Below are 27296 nucleotides of genomic sequence, written 5' to 3'. Positions count from 1 at the left end.
AACAGGGAGTACAGGAGGGGGCTGAGCATGCACCCTTGTCGGGCCCCTGTGTTGAGGATCAGGGAATTTGAGATGTTTCTTACCTTCACCACATGGGGGCGGCCAGTCAGGAAGTCCAGGACCCAGTTGCATACGGCGGGGTTGAGACCCAGGGCCTCAAGCTTAATGATGAGCTTGGAGGGTACTATGGTGTTGAATGCTGAGCTGTAGTCAATGAACAGCATTCTTACATAGGTGTGCCTCTTGCCCAGATGTGACAGGGCAGTGTGATGGTGATTGCATCGTCTGTGGTGGTAAGCAAATTGAAGTGGGTCTAGGGTGACAGGTAAGGCGGAGGTGATATGATCCTTGATTAGTTCAGTTATCTTTGCCTTCTTGGGAACAGGAAAAATGGTGGCCATCTTGAAGCATATAGGGACAGCAGACAGTGAGAGATTGAATATGTCCTCGTCTGGAATCAGTTAAAATTCCCTGGGTGGTTCGGACAAAGATCTGATTCGGGAAAGTTGTATTCCTGTTCATAGTGCTGGGAAGTTGATGTCGCTCTGATATCCAATAGTTCTTCCCAGCTGTATGTAATAACACATTAGGTTTTCTGGGCAAACAATGTAAGAAATAATACATAAAAAAGCGAAATACTGCAAAATGTCCTAAGGATTAGAAGCGAGGCAGTCCTCTGTTGGCGCCATCTTGACATACACTTTTGAAATGTACAGCGACAGAATTCCGAACATGGGCTATTCTTACAGTATTCTCCCTGTACACCAAGTCTGTACCGTAGGATAAATAAAGGGGACAATGAATAAGCAGACAATGAAAGCTCTTACAATATTCAATGATTACATTTTTCTAAAATAGGCTACATGTGCACCACCAAGTCAGAACTGTAGGCTAAATTATGAGGCGGAAAGAGACCAAATTATTAGGGTGAGGAACATGGGCTAATAACAGCTTACTACACACCATACACGTAGTATTACTTTCTTAGCTACAGTATACAAATAGTGCATTCTGAAGGTATTCAGACCCCTTGACTTGATTTGTTATTTTACAGCCTTATTTTAGAATGGATTAAATGAATGTATTTCCTCAAATCTATCCACAATAACTATAATGACAAAGCGAAAACAGTTTGACATTTTTGCAAATGTATTAAAAATAAAAAACTGAAATACCTTACATAAGTATTCAGACCCTTTGTTATGAGACTCTAAATTGAGCTCAGGTGCATCCTGTTGCCAATGACCATCCTTGAGATGTTTCTACAACCACCTGTGGTAAATTCAATTGATTGGACATGATTTGGAAAGGCACACCCCTGGCTATATGAGGTCCCATAGTTGACAGTGCATGCAAAGCAAAAATCAAGCCATGAGGTCAAAGGAATTGTCCATAGAGCTCTGAGACAGGATTGTGTCGAGGCACAGATCTGGGGAAGGGTACCAAAAAGCGTCTGCAGCATTGAAGGTTCCAAAGAACACAGTGGCCTCCATCAGTCTTAAATGGAAGAAGTTTGGAACCACCAAGACTCTTCTTGGAGCTGGCCACCTGGCTAAACTGAGCAATCGGGGGAGAATGGATCCCGATGGTCAATGAAAGAGCTCCAGCGCTTCTCTGTGGAGATGGGAGAACCTAACCCATTAGAATATTCTAGGGACAATTGGGAGGCCTGCGTCTTGTGACCGTAGCGTACGTGTAGGTATGTACAGCAGGACCAAATCAGAGAGATAGGTAGGAGCAAGCCCATGTAATGCTTTGTAGGTTAGCAGTAAAACCTTGAAATCAGCCCTTGCTTTGACAGGAAGCCAGTGTAGGGAGGCTAGCACTAGAGTAATATGATATTTTTTTGGGGTTCTAGTCAGGATTCTAGCAGCCGTATTTAGCACTAACTGAAGTTTATTTAGTGCTTTATCCGGGTAGCCGGAAAGTAGAGCATTGCAGTAGTCTAACCTAGAAGTGACAAAAGCATGGATTAATTTTTCTGCATCATTTTTGGACAGAAAGTTTCTGATTTTTGCAATGTTACGTAGATGGAAAAAAGCTGTCCTTGAAATGGTCTTGATATGTTCTTCAAAAGAGAGATCAGGGTCCAGAGTAACGCCGAGGTCCTTCACAGTTTTATTTAAGACGACTGTACAACCATTAAGATTAATTGAAGATTCAACAGAAGATCTCTTAGTTTCTTGGGACCTAGAACAAGCATCTCTGTTTTGTCCGAATTTAAAAGTAGAACGTTTGCAGCCATCCACTTCCTTATGTCTGAAACACATGCTTCTAGCAAGGGCAATTTGGGGCTTCACCATGTTTCATTGAAATGTACAGCTGTGTGTCATCCGCATAGCAGTGAAAGTTAACATTATGTTTTCGAATGACATCCCCAAGAGGTAAAATATATAGTGAAAACAAGTGGTCCTAAAACGGAACCTTGAGGAACACCGAAATTTACAGGACAAACCATTCACAGAGACAAAACAATATATTTCCGACAGATAAGACACTAACCCATTAGAATGATGGTGGTGAGAGACCAGTATAACCTAACCCATTAGAATGATGGTTTGAGCCCAGTATAACCTAACCCATTAGAATGATGGTGGTGAGAGACCAGTAGAACCTAACCCATTAGAATGATGGTGTTGAGAGACCAGTGTAACCTAACCCATTAGAATGATTGTTAGAGCCCAGTATAACCTAACCTCTTAGAATGATGGTGGTGAGAGCCCAGTATAACTTAACCCATTAGAATGATGGTGTTGAGACCCCAGTATAACCTAACCCATTAGAATGATGGTGGTGAGAGACCAGTATAACCTAACCCATTAGAATGATGGTGGTGAGAGACCAGTATAACCTAACCCATTAGAATGATGGTGGAGAGAGACCAGTATAACCTAACCCATTAGAATGATGGTTAGAGACCAGTATAACCTAAGATGGAGGTGAGAGCGCAGTATAACCTAACCAATTATAATGATGATGGTTAGAGCCCAGCATAACCTAATCCATTAGAATGATGGTGGTGAGTGCCCAGTATAACCAAACCCATTAGAATGATGATTAGAGCCCAGTATAACCTAACTCATTAGAATGATGGTTAGAGACCAGTATAACCTAACCCATTAGAATGATGGTTAGAGCCCAGTATAACCTTACACTTTAGAATGATAGTGGTGCGAGACCAGTATAACCTAACCCATTAGAATGATGGTGGTGAGAGACCAGTATAACCTAACCCATTAGAATGATGGTGGTGAGAGACCAGTATAACCTAACCCATTAGAATGATGGTGGTGAGAGACCAGTATAACCTAACCCATTAGAATGATGGTGGTGAGAGCCCATTATAACCTAACCCATTAGAATGATGGTGGTGAGAGACCAGTATAACCTAACCCATTAGAATGATGGTGGTGAGAGACCAGTATAACCTAACCCATTAGAATGATGGTGGTGAGAGACCAGTATAACCTAAACCATTAGAATGATGGTGGTGAGACCAATATAACCTAACCCATTAGAATGATGGTGGTGAGAGACCAGTATAACCTAACCCATTAGAATGATGGTGGTGAGAGACCAGTACAACCTAACCCATTAGAATGATGGTTAGAGACCAGTATAACCTAACCCATTAGAATGATGGAGGTGAGAGCGCAGTATAACCTAACCAATTAGAATGATGATGGTTAGAGCCCAGTATAACATAATCCATTAGAATGATGGTGGTGAGAGCCCAGTATAACCTAACCCATTAGAATGATGGTGGTGAGACCCCAGTATAACATAATCCATGAGAATGATGGTGGTGAGAGCCCAGTATAACCTAACCCATTAGAATGATGGTGGTGAGACCCCAGTATAACCTAAGCCATTAGAATGATGGTGGTGAGAGACCAGTATAACCTAACCTATTAGAATGATGGTTAGAGCCCAGTATAACCTAACTCATTAGAATGATGGTTAGAGACCCGTATAACCTAACACATTAGAATGATGGTGGTGAGAGACCAGTATAACCTAACCAATTAGAATGATGGTGGTGAGAGTCCAGTATAACCTAACCCATTAGAATGATGGTTAGAGCCCAGTATAACCTTACACTTTAGAATGATAGTGGTGCGAGACCATTATAACCTAACCCATTAGAATGATGGTGGTGAGAGACCAGTATAACCTAACCCATCAGAATGATGGTGGTGAGAGACCAGTATAACCTAACCCATTAGAATGATGGTTAGAGACCAGTATAACCTAACCCATTAGAATGATGGAGGTGAGAGCGCAGTATAACCTAACCAATTAGAAAATGATGGTTAGAGCCCAGTATAACCTAATCCATTAGAATGATGGTGGTGAGACCCCAGTATAACCTAACCCATTAGAATGATGGTGGTGAGACCCCAGTATAACCTAACCCATTAGAATGATGGTGGTGAGACCAATATAACCTAACCCATTAGAATGATGGTGGTGAGAGACCAGTAAAACCTAAGCCATTAGATTGATGGTGGTGAGAGACCAATATAACCTAACCCATTAGAATGATGGTGGTGAGAGACCAGTATAACCTAACCCATTAGAATGATGGTGGTGAGAGACCAGTATAACCTAACCCATTAGAATGATGGAGGTGAGAGCGCAGTATAACCTAACCAATTAGAATGATGATGGTTAGAGCCCAGTATAACCTAATCCATTAGAATGATGGTGGTGAGAGCCCAGTATAACCTGACCCATTAGAATGATGGTGTTGAGACCCCAGTATAACCTAACCCATTAGAATGATGGTGGTGAGAGACCAGTATAACCTAACTCATTAGAATGATGGTTAGAGACCAGTATAACCTAACCCATTAGAATGATGGTTAGAGCCCAGTATAACCTTACACTTTAGAATGATAGTGGTGCGAGACCAGTATAACCTAACCCATTAGAATGATGGTGGTGAGAGACCAGTATAACCTAACCCATTAGAATGATGGTGGTGAGAGCCCAGTATATCCTAACCCATTAGAATGATGGTGGGGAGAGCCCATTATAACCTAACCCATTAGAATGATGGTGGTGAGAGACCAGTATAACCTAACCCATTAGAATGATGGTGGTGAGAGACCAGTATAACCTAACCCATTAAAATGATGGTGGTGAGAGACCAGTATAACCTAACCCATTAGAATGATGGTGGTGAGACCAATATAACCTAACCCATTAGAATGATGGTGGTGAGAGACCAGTATAACCTACGCCATTAGATTGATGGTGGTGAGAGACCAATATAACCTAACCCATTAGAATGATGGTGGTGAGAGACCAGTATAACCTAACCCATTAGAATGATGGTGGTGAGAGACCAGTACATCCTAACCCATTAGAATGATGGTTAGAGACCAGTATAACCTAACCCATTAGAATGATGGAGGTGAGAGCGCAGTATAACCTAACCAATTAGAATGATGATGGTTAGAGCCCAGTATAACATAATCCATTAGAATGATGGTGGTGAGAGCCCAGTATAACCTAACCCATTAGAATGATGGTGGTGAGACCCCAGTATAACATAATCCATTAGAATGATGGTGGTGAGAGCCCAGTATAACCTAACCCATTAGAATGATGGTGGTGAGACCCCAGTATAACGTAAGCCATTAGAATGATGGTGGTGAGAGACCAGTATAACCTAACCCATTAGAATGATGGTGGTGAGAGACCAGTATAACCTAACCCATTAAAATGATGGTGGTTTGAGACCAGTATAACCTAACCCATTAGAATGATGGTGGTGAGACCCCAGTATAACATAATCCATGAGAATGATGGTGGTGAGAGCCCAGTATAACCTAACCCATTAGAATGATGGTGGTGAGACCCCAGTATAACCTAAGCCATTAGAATGATGGTGGTGAGAGACCAGTATAACCTAACCTATTAGAATGATGGTTAGAGCCCAGTATAACCTAACTCATTAGAATGATGGTTAGAGACCCGTATAACCTAACACATTAGAATGATGGTGGTGAGAGACCAGTATAACCTTACACTTTAGAATGATAGTGGTGCGAGACCAGTATAACCTAACCCATTAGAATGATGGTGGTGAGAGACCAGTATAACCTAACCCATCAGAATGATGGTGGTGAGAGACCAGTATAACCTAACCCATTAGAATGATGGTTAGAGACCAGTATAACCTAACCCATTAGAATGATGGAGGTGAGAGCGCAGTATAACCTAACCAATTAGAAAATGATGGTTAGAGCCCAGTATAACCTAATCCATTAGAATGATGGTGGTGAGAGCCCAGTATAACCTAACCAATTAGAATGATGGTGGTGAGACCCCAGTATAACCTAACCCATTAGAATGATGGTGGTGAGAGACCAGTATAACCTAACCCATTAGAATGATGGTGGTGAGAGACCAGTATAACCTAACCCATTAGAATGATGGTGGTGAGACCCCAGTATAACATAATCTATGAGAATGATGGTGGTGAGAGCCCAGTATAACCTAACCCATTAGAATGATGGTGGATGAGAGACCAGTATAACCTAACCTATTAGAATGATGGTTAGAGCCCAGTATAACCTAAATCATTAGAATGATGGTTAGAGACCCGTATAACCTAACACATTAGAATGATGGTGGTGAGAGACCAGTATAACCTAACCAATTAGAATGATGGTGGTGAGAGCCCAGTATAACCTAACCCATTAGAATGATGGTTAGAGCCCAGTATAACCTTACACTTTAGAATGATAGTGGTGTGAGACCAGTATAACCTAACCCATTAGAATGATGGTGGTGAGAGACCAGTATAACCTAACCCATCAGAATGATGGTGGTGAGAGACCAGTATAACCTAACCCATTAGAATGATGGTAAGAGACCAGTATAACCTAACCCATTAGAATGATGGAGGTGAGAGCGCAGTATAACCTAACCAATTAGAAAATGATGGTTAGAGCCCAGTATAACCTAATCCATTAGAATGATGGTGGTGAGAGCCCAGTATAACCTAACCAATTAGAATGATGGTGGTGAGACCCCAGTATAACCTAACCCATTATAATGATGGTGGTGAGAGACCAGTATAACCTAACCCATTAGAATGATGGAGGTGAGAGCGCAGTATAACCTAACCAATTAGAAAATGATGGTTAGAGCCCAGTATAACCTAATCCATTAGAATGATGGTGGTGAGAGCCCAGTATAACCTAACCAATTAGAATGATGGTGGTGAGACCCCAGTATAACCTAACCCATTAGAATGATGGTGGTGAGAGACCAGTATAACCTAACCCATTAGAATGATGGTGGTGAGAGCAATATAACCTAACCCATTAGAATGATGGTGGTGAGAGACCAGTAAAACCTAAGACATTAGATTGATGGTGGTGAGAGACCAATATAACCTAACCCATTAGAATGATGGTGGTGAGAGAACAGTATAACCTAACCCATTAGAATGATGGTGGTGAGAGACCAGTAAAACCTAACCCATTAGAATGATGGAGGTGAGAGCGCAGTATAACCTAACCAATTAGAATGATGATGGTTAGAGCCCAGTATAACCTAATCCATTAGAATGATGGTGGTGAGAGCCCAGTATAACCTGACCCATTAGAATGATGGTGTTGAGACCCCAGTATAATCTAACCCATTATAATGATGGTGGTGAGAGACCAGTATAACCTAACCCATTAGAATGATGGTGGTGAGAGACCAGTATAACCTAACCCATTAGAATGATGGTTAGAGACCAGTATAACCTAACCCATTAGAATGATGGAGGTGAGAGCGCAGTATATCCAAACCCATTAGAATGATGGTGGTGAGAGACCAGTATAACCTAACCCATTAGAATGATGGTGGAGAGAGACCAGTATAACCTAACCCATTAGAATGATGGTTAGAGACCAGTATAACCTAAGATGGAGGTGAGAGCGCAGTATAACCTAACCAATTAGAATGATGATGGTTAGAGCCCAGTATAACCTAATCCATTAGAATGATGGTGGTGAGTGCCCAGTATAACCTAACCCATTAGAATGATGGTTAGAGCCCAGTATAACCTAACTCATTAGAATGATGGTTAGAGACCAGTATAACCTAACCCATTAGAATGATGGTGGGGAGAGCCCATTATAACCTAACCCATTAGAATGATGGTGGTGAGAGACCAGTATAACCTAACCCATTAGAATGATGGTGGTGAGAGACCAGTATAACCTAACCCATTAAAATGATGGTGGTGAGAGACCAGTATAACCTAACCCATTAGAATGATGGTGGTGAGACCAATATAACCTAACCCATTAGAATGATGGTGGTGAGAGACCAGTATAACCTACGCCATTAGATTGATGGTGGTGAGAGACCAATATAACTTAACCCATTAGAATGATGGTGGTGAGAGACCAGTATAACCTAACCCATTAGAATGATGGTGGTGAGAGACCAGTACAACCTAACCCATTAGAATGATGGTGAGAGACCAGTATAACCTAACCCATTAGAATGATGGAGGTGAGAGCGCAGTATAACCTAACCAATTAGAATGATGATGGTTAGAGCCCAGTATAACATAATCCATTAGAATGATGGTGGTGAGAGCCCAGTATAACCTAACCCATTAGAATGATGGTGGTGAGACCCCAGTATAACATAATCCATTAGAATGATGGTGGTGAGAGCCCAGTATAACCTAACCCATTAGAATGATGGTGGTGAGACCCCAGTATAACCTAAGCCATTAGAATGATGGTGGTGAGACCAATATAACCTAACCCATTAGAATGATGGTGGTGAGAGACCAGTATAACCTAACCCATTAGACTGATGGTTAGAGACCAGTATATCCTAACCCATTAGAATGATGGTGGTGAGAGACCAGTATAACCTAACCCATTAGAATGATGGTGGTGAGAGACCAGTATAACCTAACCCATTAGAATGATGGTGGTGAGAGACCAGTATAACCTAACCCATTAGAATGATGGTGGTGAGAGACCAGTATAACCTAACCCATTAGAATGATGGTGGTGAGAGACCAGTATAACCTAACCTATTAGAATGATGGTTAGAGCCCAGTATAACCTAACTCATTAGAATGATGGTTAGAGAACCGTATAACCTAACACATTAGAATGATGGTGGTGAGAGACCAGTATAACCTAACCAATTAGAATGATGGTGGTGAGAGCCCAGTATAACCTAACCCATTAGAATGATGGTTAGAGCCCAGTATAACCTAACCTATTAGAATGATGGTTAGAGCCCAGTATAACCTAACTCATTAGAATGATGGTTAGAGCCCAGTATAACCTAACACATTAGAATGATGGTGGTGAGAGACCAGTATAACATAACCCATTAGAATGATGGTGGTGAGAGACCAGTATAACCTAACCCATTAGAATGATGGTGGTGAGACCAATATAACCTAACCCATTAGAATGATGGTGGTGAGAGACCAGTATAACCTAACCCATTAGACTAATGGTTAGAGACCAGTATATCCTAACCCATTAGAATGATGGTGGTGAGAGACCAGTATAACCTAACCCATTAGAATGATGGTGGTGAGAGACCAGTATAACCTAACCCATAAGAATTATGGTGACGAGAGACCAGTATAACCTAACCCATTAGAATGATGGTGGTGAGAGACCAGTATAACCTAACCCATTTTAATGATGGTGGTGAGAGACCAGTATAACCTAACCCATTAGAATGATGGTGGTGAGAGACCAGTATAACCTAACCCATTAGAATGATGGTGGTGAGAGACCAGTATAACCTAACCCATAAGAATTATGGTGACGAGAGACCAGTATAACCTAACCCATTAGAATGATGGTGGTGAGAGACCAGTATAACCTAACCCATTAGAATGATGGTGGTGAGAGACCAGTATAACCTAACCCATTAAAATGATGGTGGTTTGAGACCAGTATAACCTAACCCATTAGAATGATGGTGGTGAGACCAATATAACCTAACCCATTAGAATGATGGTGGTGAGAGACCAGTATAACCTACGCCATTAGATTGATGGTGGTGAGAGACCAATATAACCTAACCCATTAGAATGATGGTGGTGAGAGACCAGTATAACCTAACCCATTAGAATGATGGTGGTGAGAGACCAGTACATCCTAACCCATTAGAATGATGGTTAGAGACCAGTATAACCTAACCCATTAGAATGATGGAGGTGAGAGCGCAGTATAACATAATCCATTAAAACGATGGTGGTGAGAGCCCAGTATAACCTAACCCATTAGAATGATGGTGGTGAGACCCCAGTATAACATAATCCATTAGAATGATGGTGGTGAGAGCCCAGTATAACCTAACCCATTAGAATGGTGGTGAGACCCCAGTATAACCTAAGCCATTAGAATGATGGTGGTGAGAGACCAGTATAACCTAACCTATTAGAATGATGGTTAGAGCCCAGTATAACCTAACTCATTAGAATGATGGTTAGAGAACCGTATAACCTAACACATTAGAATGATGGTGGTGAGAGACCAGTATAACCTAACCAATTAGAATGATGGTGGTGAGAGCCCAGTATAACCTAACCCATTAGAATGATGGTTAGAGCCCAGTATAACCTTACACTTTAGAATGATAGTGGTGCGAGACCAGTGTAACCTAACCCATTAGAATGATGGTGGTGAGAGACCAGTATAACCTAACCCATCAGAATGATGTTGGTGAGAGACCAGTATAACATAACCCATTAGAATGATGGTGGTGAGAGACCAGTATAACCTAACCCATTAGAATGATGGTGGTGAGACCAATATAACCTAACCCATTAGAATGATGGTGGTGAGAGACCAGTATAACCTAACCCATTAGACTGATGGTTAGAGACCAGTATATACTAACCCATTAGAATGATGGTGGTGAGAGACCAGTATAACCTAACCCATTAGAATGATGGTGGTGAGAGACCAGTATAACCTAACCCATAAGAATTATGGTGACGAGAGACCAGTATAACCTAACCCATTAGAATGATGGTGGTGAGAGACCAGTATAACCTGACCCATTTTAATGATGGTGGTGAGAGACCAGTATAACCTAACCCATTAGAATGATGGTGGTGAGAGACCAGTATAACCTAACCCATTAGAATGATGGTGGTGAGAGACCAGTATAACCTAACCCATAAGAATTATGGTGACGAGAGACCAGTATAACCTAACCCATTAGAATGATGGTGGTGAGAGACCAGTATAACCTAACCCATTTTAATGATGGTGGTGAGAGACCAGTATAACCTAACCCATTAGAATGATGGTGGTGAGAGACCAGTATATCCTAACCCATTAGAATGATGGTGGTGAGAGACCAGTATAACATAACCCATTAGAATCATGGTGGTGAGAGACCAGTATAACCTAACCCATTAGAATGATGGAGGTGAGAGCGCAGTATAACCTAACGAATTAGAATGATGATGGTTAGAGCCCAGTATAACCTAATCCATTAGAATGATGGTGGTGAGAGCCCAGTATAACCTAACCCATTAGAATGATGGTGGTGAGAGCCCAGTATAACCTAACCCATTAGAATGATGGTGGTGAGACCAATATAACCTAACCCATTAGAATGATGGAGGTGAGAGCACAGTATAACCTAACCAATTAGAATGATGATGGTTAGAGCCCAGTATAACCTAATCCATTAGAATGATGGTGGTGAGAGCCCAGTATAACCTAACCCATTAGAATGATGGTGGTGAGAGACCAGTATAACATAACCCATTAGAATGATGGTGGTGAGAGACCAGAATAACTTAACCCATTAGAATGATGGTTAGAGACCAGTATAACCTAACCCATTAGAATGATGGTTAGAGACCAGTATAATCTACCCAATTAGAATGATGGTGGTGAGAGACCAGTATAACCTAACCCATTAGAATGATGGTGGTGAGAGACCAGTATAACCTAACCCATTAGAATGTTGGTTAGAGACCAGTATAACCTAACCCATAAGAATGATGATGGTTAGAGCCCAGTATAACCTAACCCATTAGAATGATGGTGGTGAGAGACCAGTATAACCTAACCCATTGGAATGATGGTGGTGACAGACCAGTATAACCTAACCCATTAGAATGATGGTGGTGAGAGCCCAGTATAACCTAACCCATTATAATGATGGTGGTGAGAGACCAGTATAACCTAACCCATTAGAATGATGATGGTTAGAGCCCAGTATAACCTAATCCATTAGAATGATGGTGGTGAGAGCCCAGTATAACCAAACCCATTAGAATGATGGTTAGAGACCAGTATAACCTAACCAATTAGAATGATGATGGTTAGAGCCCAGTATAACCTAATCCATTAGAATGATGGTGGTGAGAGCCCAGTATAACCTAACCCATTAGAATGATGGTGGTGAGACCCCAGTATAACCTAAACCATTAGAATGCTGGTGGTGAGAGACCAGTATAACCTAACCCATTAGAATGATTGTTGTGAGACCAATGTAACCTAACCATTAGATTGATGGTGGTGAGAGACCAGTATAACCTAATCCATTAGATTGTTGGACGTGAGAGACCAATATAACCTAACCCATTAGAATGATGGTGGTGAGAGACCAGTATAACCTAACCTATTAGAATGATGGTTAGAGACCAATATAACCTAACCCATTAGAATGATGGAGGTGAGAGCGCAGTATAACCTAACCCATTAGAATGATGATGGTGAGACCCCAGTATAACCTAACCCATTAGAATGCTGGTGGTGAGAGACCAGTATAACCTAACCCATTAGAATGATGGTGGTGAGACCAATATAACCTAACCCATTAGAATGATGGAGGTGAGAGCACAGTATAACCTAATCCATTAGAATGATGGTGGTGAGAGCCCAGTATAACCTAACCCATTAGAATGCTGATGGTGAGAGACCAGTATAACCTAACTCATTAGAATGTTGGTTAGAGACCAGTATAACCTAACCCATTACAATGATGGAGGTGAGAGCACAGTATAACCTAATCTATTAGAATGATGGTGGTGAAAGCCCAGTATAACCTAACCCATTAGAATGCTGATGGTGAGAGACCAGTATAACCTAACTCATTAGAATGATGGTTAGAGACCAGTATAACCTAACCAATTAGAATGATGGTGGTGAGAGACCAGTATAACCTGACCCATTAGAATGATGGTGGTGAGACCAATATAACCTAACCCATTAGAATGATGGTGGTGAGAGACCAGTATAACCTAACCCATTAGACTGATGGTTAGAGACCAGTATATCCTAACCCATTAGAATGATGGTGGTGAGAGACCAGTATAACCTAACCCATTAGAATGATGGTGGTGAGAGACCAGTATAACCTAACCCATTAGAATGATGGTGGTGAGAGACCAGTATAACCTAACCCATTAGAATGATGGTGGTGAGAGACCAGTATAACCTAACCCATTAGAATGATGGTGGTGAGAGACCAGTATAACCTAACCTATTAGAATGATGGTTAGAGCCCAGTATAACCTAACTCATTAGAATGATGGTTAGAGAACCGTATAACCTAACACATTAGAATGATGGTGGTGAGAGACCAGTATAACCTAACCAATTAGAATGATGGTGGTGAGAGCCCAGTATAACCTAACCCATTAGAATGATGGTTAGAGCCCAGTATAACCTAACCTATTAGAATGATGGTTAGAGCCCAGTATAACCTAACTCATTAGAATGATGGTTAGAGCCCAGTATAACCTAACACATTAGAATGATGGTGGTGAGAGACCAGTATAACATAACCCATTAGAATGATGGTGGTGAGAGACCAGTATAACCTAACCCATTAGAATGATGGTGGTGAGACCAATATAACCTAACCCATTAGAATGATGGTGGTGAGAGACCAGTATAACCTAACCCATTAGACTAATGGTTAGAGACCAGTATATCCTAACCCATTAGAATGATGGTGGTGAGAGACCAGTATAACCTAACCCATTAGAATGATGGTGGTGAGAGACCAGTATAACCTAACCCATAAGAATTATGGTGACGAGAGACCAGTATAACCTAACCCATTAGAATGATGGTGGTGAGAGACCAGTATAACCTAACCCATTTTAATGATGGTGGTGAGAGACCAGTATAACCTAACCCATTAGAATGATGGTGGTGAGAGACCAGTATAACCTAACCCATTAGAATGATGGTGGTGAGAGACCAGTATAACCTAACCCATAAGAATTATGGTGACGAGAGACCAGTATAACCTAACCCATTAGAATGATGGTGGTGAGAGACCAGTATAACCTAACCCATTAGAATGATGGTGGTGAGAGACCAGTATAACCTAACCCATTAAAATGATGGTGGTTTGAGACCAGTATAACCTAACCCATTAGAATGATGGTGGTGAGACCAATATAACCTAGCCCATTAGAATGATGGTGGTGAGAGACCAGTATAACCTACGCCATTAGATTGATGGTGGTGAGAGACCAATATAACCTAACCCATTAGAATGATGGTGGTGAGAGACCAGTATAACCTAACCCATTAGAATGATGGTGGTGAGAGACCAGTACAACCTAACCCATTAGAATGATGGTTAGAGACCAGTATAACCTAACCCATTAGAATGATGGAGGTGAGAGCGCAGTATAACATAATCCATTAAAACGATGGTGGTGAGAGCCCAGTATAACCTAACCCATTAGAATGATGGTGGTGAGACCCCAGTATAACATAATCCATTAGAATGATGGTGGTGAGAGCCCAGTATAACCTAACCCATTAGAATGGTGGTGAGACCCCAGTATAACCTAAGCCATTAGAATGATGGTGGTGAGAGACCAGTATAACCTAACCTATTAGAATGATGGTTAGAGCCCAGTATAACCTAACTCATTAGAATGATGGTTAGAGAACCGTATAACCTAACACATTAGAATGATGGTGGTGAGAGACCAGTATAACCTAACCAATTAGAATGATGGTGGTGAGAGCCCAGTATAACCTAACCCATTAGAATGATGGTTAGAGCCCAGTATAACCTTACACTTTAGAATGATAGTGGTGCGAGACCAGTGTAACCTAACCCATTAGAATGATGGTGGTGAGAGACCAGTATAACCTAACCCATCAGAATGATGTTGGTGAGAGACCAGTATAACATAACCCATTAGAATGATGGTGGTGAGAGACCAGTATAACCTAACCCATTAGAATGATGGTGGTGAGACCAATATAACCTAACCCATTAGAATGATGGTGGTGAGAGACCAGTATAACCTAACCCATTAGACTGATGGTTAGAGACCAGTATATACTAACCCATTAGAATGATGGTGGTGAGAGACCAGTATAACCTAACCCATTAGAATGATGGTGGTGAGAGACCAGTATAACCTAACCCATAAGAATTATGGTGACGAGAGACCAGTATAACCTAACCCATTAGAATGATGGTGGTGAGAGACCAGTATAACCTGACCCATTTTAATGATGGTGGTGAGAGACCAGTATAACCTAACCCATTAGAATGATGGTGGTGAGAGACCAGTATAACCTAACCCATTAGAATGATGGTGGTGAGAGACCAGTATAACCTAACCCATAAGAATTATGGTGACGAGAGACCAGTATAACCTAACCCATTAGAATGATGGTGGTGAGAGACCAGTATAACCTAACCCATTTTAATGATGGTGGTGAGAGACCAGTATAACCTAACCCATTAGAATGATGGTGGTGAGAGACCAGTATATCCTAACCCATTAGAATGATGGTGGTGAGAGACCAGTATAACATAACCCATTAGAATCATGGTGGTGAGAGACCAGTATAACCTAACCCATTAGAATGATGGAGGTGAGAGCGCAGTATAACCTAACGAATTAGAATGATGATGGTTAGAGCCCAGTATAACCTAATCCATTAGAATGATGGTGGTGAGAGCCCAGTATAACCTAACCCATTAGAATGATGGTGGTGAGAGCCCAGTATAACCTAACCCATTAGAATGATGGTGGTGAGACCAATATAACCTAACCCATTAGAATGATGGAGGTGAGAGCACAGTATAACCTAACCAATTAGAATGATGATGGTTAGAGCCCAGTATAACCTAATCCATTAGAATGATGGTGGTGAGAGCCCAGTATAACCTAACCCATTAGAATGATGGTGGTGAGAGACCAGTATAACATAACCCATTAGAATGATGGTGGTGAGAGACCAGAATAACTTAACCCATTAGAATGATGGTTAGAGACCAGTATAACCTAACCCATTAGAATGATGGTTAGAGACCAGTATAATCTACCCAATTAGAATGATGGTGGTGAGAGACCAGTATAACCTAACCCATTAGAATGATGGTGGTGAGAGACCAGTATAACCTAACCCATTAGAATGTTGGTTAGAGACCAGTATAACCTAACCCATAAGAATGATGATGGTTAGAGCCCAGTATAACCTAACCCATTAGAATGATGGTGGTGAGAGACCAGTATAACCTAACCCATTGGAATGATGGTGGTGACAGACCAGTATAACCTAACCCATTAGAATGATGGTGGTGAGAGCCCAGTATAACCTAACCCATTATAATGATGGTGGTGAGAGACCAGTATAACCTAACCCATTAGAATGATGATGGTTAGAGCCCAGTATAACCTAATCCATTAGAATGATGGTGGTGAGAGCCCAGTATAACCAAACCCATTAGAATGATGGTTAGAGACCAGTATAACCTAACCAATTAGAATGATGATGGTTAGAGCCCAGTATAACCTAATCCATTAGAATGATGGTGGTGAGAGCCCAGTATAACCTAACCCATTAGAATGATGGTGGTGAGACCCCAGTATAACCTAAACCATTAGAATGCTGGTGGTGAGAGACCAGTATAACCTAACCCATTAGAATGATTGTTGTGAGACCAATGTAACCTAACCATTAGATTGATGGTGGTGAGAGACCAGTATAACCTAATCCATTAGATTGTTGGACGTGAGAGACCAATATAACCTAACCCATTAGAATGATGGTGGTGAGAGACCAGTATAACCTAACCTATTAGAATGATGGTTAGAGACCAATATAACCTAACCCATTAGAATGATGGAGGTGAGAGCGCAGTATAACCTAACCCATTAGAATGATGATGGTGAGACCCCAGTATAACCTAACCCATTAGAATGCTGGTGGTGAGAGACCAGTATAACCTAACCCATTAGAATGATGGTGGTGAGACCAATATAACCTAACCCATTAGAATGATGGAGGTGAGAGCACAGTATAACCTAATCCATTAGAATGATGGTGGTGAGAGCCCAGTATAACCTAACCCATTAGAATGCTGATGGTGAGAGACCAGTATAACCTAACTCATTAGAATGTTGGTTAGAGACCAGTATAACCTAACCCATTACAATGATGGAGGTGAGAGCACAGTATAACCTAATCTATTAGAATGATGGTGGTGAAAGCCCAGTATAACCTAACCCATTAGAATGCTGATGGTGAGAGACCAGTATAACCTAACTCATTAGAATGATGGTTAGAGACCAGTATAACCTAACCAATTAGAATGATGGTGGTGAGAGACCAGTATAACCTGACCCATTAGAATGATGGTGGTGAGAGCCCAGTATAACCTAACCCATTAGAATGATGGTGGTGAGAGACCAGTATAACCTAACCAATTAGAATGATGGTGGTGAGACCAATATAACCTAACCCATTAGAATGATGGTGGTGAGAGACCAGTATAACCTACGCCATTAGATTGATGGTGGTGAGAGACCAATATAACCTAACCCATTAGAATGATGGTGGTGAGAGACCAGTACAACCTAACCCATTAGAATGATGGTTAGAGACCAGTATAACCTAACCCATTAGAATGATGGTGGTGAGACCCCAGTATAACCTAAACCATTAGAATGCTGGTGGTGAGAGACCAGTATAACCTAACCCATTATAATGATTGTGGTGAGACCAATATAACCTAACCATTAGAATGATGGTGGTGAGAGACCAGTATAACCTAAGCCATTAGATTGTTGGACGTGAGAGACCAATATAACCTAACCCATTAGAATGATCGTGGTAAGATACCAGTATAACCTAACCCATTAGAATGATGGTGGTGAGAGACCAGTGTAACCTAACCTATTAGAATGATGGTTAGAGACCAATATAACCTAACCCATTAGAATGATGGAGGTGAGAGCGCAGTATAACCTAACCAATTAGAATGATGATGGTTAGAGCCCAGTATAACCTAACCCATTAGAATGATGGTGGTGAGAGCCCAGTATAACCTAACCCATTAGAATGATGGTGGTGAGAGACCAGTATAACATAACCCATTAGAATCATGGTGGTGAGAGACCAGTATAACCTAACCCATTAGAATGATGGTGGTGAGAGACCAGAATAACTTAACCCATTAGAATGATGGTTAGAGACCAGTATAACCTAACCCATTAGAATAATGGTTAGAGACCAGTATAATCTACCCAATTAGAATGATGGTGGTGAGAGACCAGTATAACCTAACCCATTAGAATGATGGTGGTGAGAGACCAGTATAACCTAACCCATTGGAATGATGGTGGTGACAGACCAGTATAACCTAACCCATTATAATGATGGTGGTGAGAGACCAGTATAACCTAACCCATTAGAATGATGGTGTTGAGAGACCAGTATAACCTAACCCATTAGAATGATGTTGGTGAGAGACCAGTATAACCTAACCCATTAGAATGATGTTGGTGAGAGACCAGTATAACCTAACCCATTAGAATGATGGTGGTGAGAGACCAGTATAACCTAACCAATAGAATGATGGTTAGAGACCAGTATAACCTAACCCATTAGAATGATCGAGGTGAGAGCACAGTATAACCTAACCAATTAGAATGATGATGGTTAGAGCCCAGTATAACCTAATCCATTAGAATGATGGTGGTGAGAGCCCAGTATAACCTAACCCATTAGAATGATGGTGGTGAGATCCCAGTATAACCTAACCCATTAGAATGCTGGTGGTGAGAGACCAGTATAACCTAACCCATTAGAATGATGGTGGTGAGACCAATATAACCTAACCCATTAGAATGATGGAGGTGAGAGACCAGTATAACCTAAGCCATTAGATTGTTGGACGTGAGAGACCAATATAACCTAACCCATTAGAATGATGGTGGTAAGAGACCAATATAAGCTAACCCATTAGAATGATAGTGGTGAGAGACCAGTATAACCTAACCTATTAGAATGATGGTTAGAGACCAATATAACCTAACCCATTAGAATGATGGTGAGAGCCTAGTATAACCTAACCAATTAGAATGATGATGGTTAGAGCCCAGTATAACCTAATCCATTAGAATGATGGTGGTGAGAGCCCAGTATAACCTATCCCATTAGAATGATGGTGGTGAGACCCCAGTATAACCTAACCCATTAGAATGATGGTGGTGAGACCCCAGTATAACCTAACCCATTAGAATGCTGGTGGTGAGAGACCAGTATAACCTAACCCATTAGAATGATGGTGGTGAGACCAATATAACCTAACCCATTAGAATGATGGAGGTGAGAGCACAGTATAACCTAATCCATTAGAATGATGGTGGTGAGAGCCCAGTACAACCTAACCCATTAGAATGCTGATGGTGAGAGACCAGTATAACCTAACTCATTAGAATGATGGTTAGAGACCAGTATAACCTAACCCATTAGAATGATGGAGGTGAGAGCACAGTATAACCTAATCTATTAGAATGATGGTGGTGAGAGCCCAGTATAACCTAACCCATTAGAATGCTGATGGTGAGAGACCAGTATAACCTAACTCATTAGAATGATGGTTAGAGACCAGTATAACCTAACCAATTAGAATGATGGTGGTGAGAGACCAGTATAACCTGACCAATTAGAATGATGGTGGTGAGAGCCCAGTATAACCTAACCCATTAGAATGATGGTGGTGAGAGACCAGTATAACCTAACCCATTAGAATGATGGTGGTGAAACCAATATAACCTAACCCATTAGAATGATGGTGGTGAGAGAACAGTATAACCTACGCCATTAGATTGATGGTGGTGAGAGACCAATATAACCTAACCCATTAGAATGCTAATGGTGAGAGCGCAGTATAACCTAACCAATTAGAATGATGATGGTTAGAGCCCAGTATAACCTAATCCATTAGAATGATGGTGGTGAGAGCCCAGTATAACCTAACCCATTAGAATGATGGTGGTGAGACCCCAGTATAACCTAACCCATTAGAATGATGGTGGTGAGAGCCCAGTATAACCTAACCCATTTGAATGATGGTGGTGAGACCCCAGTATAACCTAACCCATTAGAATGCTAGTGGTGAGAGACCAGTATAACCTAACCCATTAGAATGATGGTGGTGAGACCAATATAACCTAACCCATTAGAATGATGGAGGTGAGAGCACAGTATAACCTAACCAATTAGAATGATGATGGTTAGAGCCCAGTATAACCTAATCCAGTATAATGATGGTGGTGAGAGCCCAGTATAACCTAACCCATTAGAATGATGGTGGTGAGACCCAGGTATAACCTAAACCATTAGAATGCTGGTGGTGAGAGACCAGAATAACCTAACCCATTAGAATGATTGTGGTGAGACCAATATAACCTAACCATTAGAATGATGGTGGTGAGAGACCAGTATAACCAATGCCATTAGATTGTTGGACGTGAGAGACCAATATAACCTAACCCATTAGAATGATGGTGGTAAGAGACCAGTATAACCTAATCCATTAGAATGATGTTGGTGAGAGCCCAGTATAACCTAACCCATTAGAATGATGATGGTGAGACCCCAGTATAACCTAACCCATTAGAATGCTGATGGTGAGAGACCAGTATAACCTAACTCATTAGAATGACGGTTAGAGACCAGTATAACCTAACCAATTAGAATGATGGTGGTGAGAGCCCATTATAACCTAACCCATTAGAATGATGGAGGTGAGAGCCCAGTATAACCTAACCCATTAGAATGATGGTGGTGAGAGACCAGTATAACCTTACACTTTAGAATGATAGTGGTCAGAGACCAGTATAACCTAACCCATTAGAATGATGGTGGTGAGAGACCAGTATAACCTAACCCATTAGAATGATGGTGGTGAGACCCCAGTATAACCTAAACCATTAGAATGCTGGTGGTGAGAGACCAGTATAACCTAAGCCATTAGATTGATGGTGGTGAGATACCAATATAACCTAACCCATTAGAATGATGGTGTTGAGACCCCATTATAACCTAACCCATTAGAATGATGGTGGGGAGAGCCCATTATAACCTAACCCATTAGAATGATGGTGGTGAGAGACCAGTATAACCTAACCCATTAGAATGATGGTGGTGAGAGACCAGTATAACCTAAACCATTAAAATGATGGTGGTGAGAGACCAGTATAACCTAACCCATTAGAATGATGGTGGTGAGACCAGTATAACCTAACCCATTAGAATGATGGTGGTGAGAGACCAGTATAACCTACGCTATAGATTGATGGTGGTGAGAGACCAATATAACCTAACCCATTAGAATGATGGTGGTGAGAGACCAGTATAACCTAACCCATTAGAATGATGGTGGTGAGAGACCAGTACAACCTAACCCATTAGAATGATGGTTAGAGACCAGTATAACCTAACCAATTAGAATGATGGAGGTGAGAGCGCAGTATAACCTAACCAATTAGAATGATGATGGTTAGAGCCCAGTATAACATAATCCATTAGAATGATGGTGGTGAGAGCCCAGTATAGCCTAACCCATTAGAATGATGGTGTTGAGACCCCAGTATAACCTAAGCCATTAGAATGATGGTGGTGAGAGACCAGTATAACCTAACCCATTAGAATGATGGTGGTGAGACCCCAGTATAACCTAAGCCATTAGAATGATGGTGGTGAGAGACCAGTATAACCTAACCTATTAGAATGATGGTTAGAGCCCAGTATAACCTAACCTATTAGAATGATGGTTAGAGCCCAGTATAACCTAACTCATTATAATGATGGTTAGAGACCAGTATAACCTAACCCATTAGAATGATGGTGGTGAGAGACCAGTATAACCTAACCCATTAGAATGATGGTGGTGAGACCAATATAACCTAACCCATTAGAATGATGGTGGTGAGAGACCAATATAACCTAACCCATTAGAATGATGGTGGTGAGAGACCAGTACAACCTAACCCATTAGAATGATGGTTAGAGACCAGTATAACCTAACCCATTAGAATGATGGTGGTGAGACCCCAGTATAACCTAAGCCATTAGAATGATGGTGGTAGGAGACCAGTATAACCTAACCTATTAGAATGATGGTTAGAGCCCAGTATAACCTAACTCATTAGAATGATGGTGGTGAGACCCCAGTATAACCTAAACCATTAGAATGCTGGTGGTGAGAGACCAGTATAACCTAATCCATTAGAATGATGGTGGTGAGAGCCCAGTATAACCTAACCCATTAGAATGATGGTGGTGAGACCCCAGTATAACCTAAACCATTAGAATGCTGGTGGTGAGAGACCAGTATAACCTAAGCCATTAGATTGATGGTGGTGAGAGACCAATATAACCTAACCCATTAGAATGATGGTGTTGAGACCCCATTATAACCTAACCCATTAGAATGATGGTGGTGAGAGACCAGTATAACCTAACCCATTAGAATGATGGTGGTGAGAGACCAGTATAACCTAACCCATTAGAATGATGGTTAGAGACCAGTATAACCTAACCCATTAGAATGATGGTGGAGAGAGACCAGTATAACCTAACCCATTAGAATGATGGTGGTGAGAGACCAGTATAACCTAACCCATTAGAATGATGGAGTTGAGAGCGCAGTATAACCTAACCAATTAGAATGATGATGATTAGAGCCCAGTATAACCTAATCCATTAGAATGATGGTGGTGAGAGCCCAGTATAACCTAACCCATTAGAATGATGATGGTTAGAGCCCAGTATAACCTAACCCATTAGAATGATGGTGTTGAGATCCCAGTATAACCTAACCCATTAGAATGATGGTGGTGAGAGACCAGTATAACCTAACCCATTAGAATGATGGTGGTGAGAGACCAGTATAACCTAACCCATTAGAATGATGGTTAGAGACCAGTATAACCTAACCCATTAGAATGATGGAGGTGAGAGCGCAGTATATCCAAACCCATTAGAATGATGGTGGTGAGAGACCAGTATAACCTAACCCATTAGAATGATGGTGGAGAGAGACCAGTATAACCTAACCCATTAGAATGATGGTTAGAGACCAGTATAACCTAAGATGGAGGTGAGAGCGCAGTATAACCTAACCAATTAGAATGATGATGGTTAGAGCCCAGTATAACCTAATCCATTAGAATGATGGTGGTGAGTGCCCAGTATAACCTAACCCATTAGAATGATGGTTAGAGCCCAGTATAACCTAAAACTCATTAGAATGATGGTTAGAGACCAGTATAACCTAACCCATTAGAATGATGGTTAGAGCCCAGTATAACCTTACACTTTAGAATGATAGTGGTGCGAGATCAGTATAACCTAACCCATTAGAATGATGGTGGTGAGAGACCAGTATAACCTAACCCATTAGAATGATGGTGGGGAGAGCCCATTATAACCTAACCCATTAGAATGATGGTGGTGAGAGACCAGTATAACCTAACCCATTAGAATGATGGTGGTGAGAGACCAGTATAACCTAAACCATTAAAATGATGGTGGTGAGAGACCAGTATAACCTAACCCATTAGAATGATGGTGGTGAGACCAGTATAACCTAACCCATTAGAATGATGGTGGTGAGAGACCAGTATAACCTACGCTATAGATTGATGGTGGTGAGAGACCAATATAACCTAACCCATTAGAATGATGGTGGTGAGAGACCAGTATAACCTAACCCATTAGAATGATGGTGGTGAGAGACCAGTACAACCTAACCCATTAGAATGATGGTTAGAGACCAGTATAACCTAACCAATTAGAATGATGGAGGTGAGAGCGCAGTATAACCTAACCAATTAGAATGATGATGGTTAGAGCCCAGTATAACATAATCCATTAGAATGATGGTGGTGAGAGCCCAGTATAGCCTAACCCATTAGAATGATGGTGTTGAGACCCCAGTATAACCTAAGCCATTAGAATGATGGTGGTGAGAGACCAGTATAACCTAACCCATTAGAATGATGGTTAGAGACCAGTATAACCTAACCCATTAGAATGATGGAGGTGAGAGCGCAGTATATCCAAACCCATTAGAATGATGGTGGTTAGAGACCAGTATAACCTAACCCATTAGAATGATGGTGGAGAGAGACCAGTATAACCTAACCCATTAGAATGATGGTTAGAGACCAGTATAACCTAAGATGGAGGTGAGAGCGCAGTATAACCTAACCCATTAGAATGATGGTGGTGAGACCCCAGTATAACCTAACCCATTAGAATGCTGGTGGTGAGAGACCAGTATAACCTAACCCATTAGAATGATGGTGGTGAGACCAATATAACCTAACCCATTAGAATGATGGTGGTGAGAGACCAGTAAAACCTAAGCCATTAGATTGATGGTGGTGAGAGACCAATATAACCTAACCCATTAGAATGATGGTGGTGAGAGACCAGTATAACCTAACCCATTAGAATGATGGTGGTGAGAGACCAGTATAACCTAACCCATTAGAATGATGGAGGTGAGAGCGCAGTATAACCTAACCAATTAGAATGATGATGATTAGAGCCCAGTATAACCTAATCCATTAGAATGATGGTGGTGAGAGCCCAGTATAACCTAACCCATTAGAATGATGATGGTTAGAGCCCAGTATAACCTAACCCATTAGAATGATGGTGTTGAGACCCCAGTATAACCTAACCCATTAGAATGATGGTGGTGAGAGACCAGTATAACCTAACCCATTAGAATGATGGTGGTGAGAGACCAGTATAACCTAACCCATTAGAATGATGGTTAGAGACCAGTATAACCTAACCCATTAGAATGATGGAGGTGAGAGCGCAGTATATCCAAACCCATTAGAATGATGGTGGTGAGAGACCAGTATAACCTAACCCATTAGAATGATGGTGGAGAGAGACCAGTATAACCTAACCCATTAGAATGATGGTTAGAGACCAGTATAACCTAAGATGGAGGTGAGAGCGCAGTATAACCTAACCTATTAGAATGATGATGGTTAGAGCCCAGTATAACCTAATCCATTAGAATGATGGTGGTGAGTGCCCAGTATAACCTAACCCATTAGAATGATGGTTAGAGCCCAGTATAACCTAACTCATTAGAATGATGGTTAGAGACCAGTATAACCTAACCCATTAGAATGATGGTTAGAGCCCAGTATAACCTTACACTTTACAATGATAGTGGTGCGAGATCAGTATAACCTAACCCATTAGAATGATGGTGGTGAGAGACCAGTATAACCTAACCCATTAGAATGATGGTGGGGAGAGCCCATTATAACCTAACCCATTAGAATGATGGTGGTGAGAGACCAGTATAACCTAACCCATTAGAATGATGGTGGTGAGAGACCAGTATAACCTAACCCATTAAAATGATGGTGGTGAGAGACCAGTATAACCTAACCCATTAGAATGATGGTGGTGAGACCAGTATAACCTAACCCATTAGAATGATGGTGGTGAGAGACCAGTATAACCTACGCTATAGATTGATGGTGGTGAGAGACCAATATAACCTAACCCATTAGAATGATGGTGGTGAGAGACCAGTATAACCTAACCCATTAGAATGAAAGTGGTGAGAGACCAGTACAACCTAACCCATTAGAATGATGGTTAGAGACCAGTATAACCTAACCCATTAGAATGATGGAGGTGAGAGCGCAGTATAACCTAACCAATTAGAATGATGATGGTTAGAGCCCAGTATAACATAATCCATTAGAATGATGGTGGTGAGAGCCCAGTATAACCTAACCCATTAGAATGATGGTGGTGAGACCCCAGTATAACCTAAGCCATTAGAATGATGGTGGTGAGAGACCAGTATAACCTAACCTATTAGAATGATGGTTAGAGCCCAGTATAACCTAACTCATTATAATGATGGTTAGAGACCAGTATAACCTAACCCATTAGAAGGATGGTGGTGAGAGACCAGTATAACCTAACCCATTAGAATGATGGTGGTGAGAGACCAGTATAACCTAACCCATTAGAATGATGGTTAGAGACCAGTATAACCTTACACTTTAGAATGTAATCACTGCCAAAAGGTGCTTTTTAACAAAGTACTGAGTAAAGGGTCCTAATATTTTATTTTAAAAACAGTTTTTGATTTGTCATTATGGGGTATTATATTGAGATTGATGAGGGAAAAACATTTTTTTCATTCCATTTTAGAATAATAACTTAACAAAACGTGGTAAAGGTAAACTAACAGGTATCAATCCCAGCTGAACGAGCCTGTCGACAGATTTCATACAGTATTTTTTTATTTAACTAGGCAAGTCAGTTAAGAACAAATTCTTATTTTCAATGAAGGCCTAGGAACAGTGGGTTAACTGCCTGTTCAGGGGCAGAACGACAGATTTTCACCTTGTCAGCTCAGGGATTTGAACTTGTAACTTCCGGTTACAAGTCCTACACTCTAACACTCTAACCACTAGGCTACCCTGCCGCCCTGGTAAATGTGAGTTGAATGAAAAACACACAGCCAATGTCCCCTGCTGTCTCCGGCATGTGGGTACTGTAGGTGTGTGTGTGTGTGTGTGTGTGTGTGTGTGTGTGTGTTTACATGGCAATTGCAGCAGGTACTTACAAGGCTCCAGGAGGATGCCCTCCAGGGCTGCCCTGTCTGCTTCGGTGTCCCCTTCCATCACTCACTTTTTCCACCAATCAATGAAGCTGCAGGACAGGAAGTAAAAAAAAAAATATATATATATAATAATTCAACAGGAAACAATCCTCTGTCCCACATGACCCCCTATTTAGTGCACTACTTTTTACCAGGGCCCATAGGGAACAGGGTGCCATTATAGAGACACAACACGTCTGTCAGGCATCACCATCTTCTAAACAACATCCATATGAACAGTGAGGTGAGAGATAACATAAGCCGACAGTCAGGTGAAATCGCTGTATCCCAAATGGCCCCCTATTTAGTGCATTACATTTGACTAGGGCCCA

The 27296-nt window shown here is 41.3% G+C and overlaps 1 long non-coding RNA gene across 1 annotated transcript; it reads right to left on the bottom strand.

Moving 5' to 3' along the window:
• Window positions 1–23209: 23209 nt before the first annotated feature.
• LOC118942078 lies at window positions 23210–26116 on the bottom strand. Its single transcript, XR_005038029.1, has 3 exons — window positions 25961–26116; window positions 25110–25266; window positions 23210–23395 (listed from the first exon to the last, which is right to left on the bottom strand). It is a non-coding gene; the product is annotated as an uncharacterized LOC118942078 (long non-coding RNA).
• Window positions 26117–27296: the final 1180 nt, after the last annotated feature.

The sequence above is a fragment of the Oncorhynchus mykiss genome, chromosome 20 (assembly GCF_013265735.2).
Source record: "Oncorhynchus mykiss isolate Arlee chromosome 20, USDA_OmykA_1.1, whole genome shotgun sequence".
Lineage (NCBI taxonomy): Eukaryota > Metazoa > Chordata > Actinopteri > Salmoniformes > Salmonidae > Oncorhynchus > Oncorhynchus mykiss.
This window is presented reverse-complemented; position numbering and strand designations above follow the sequence as displayed.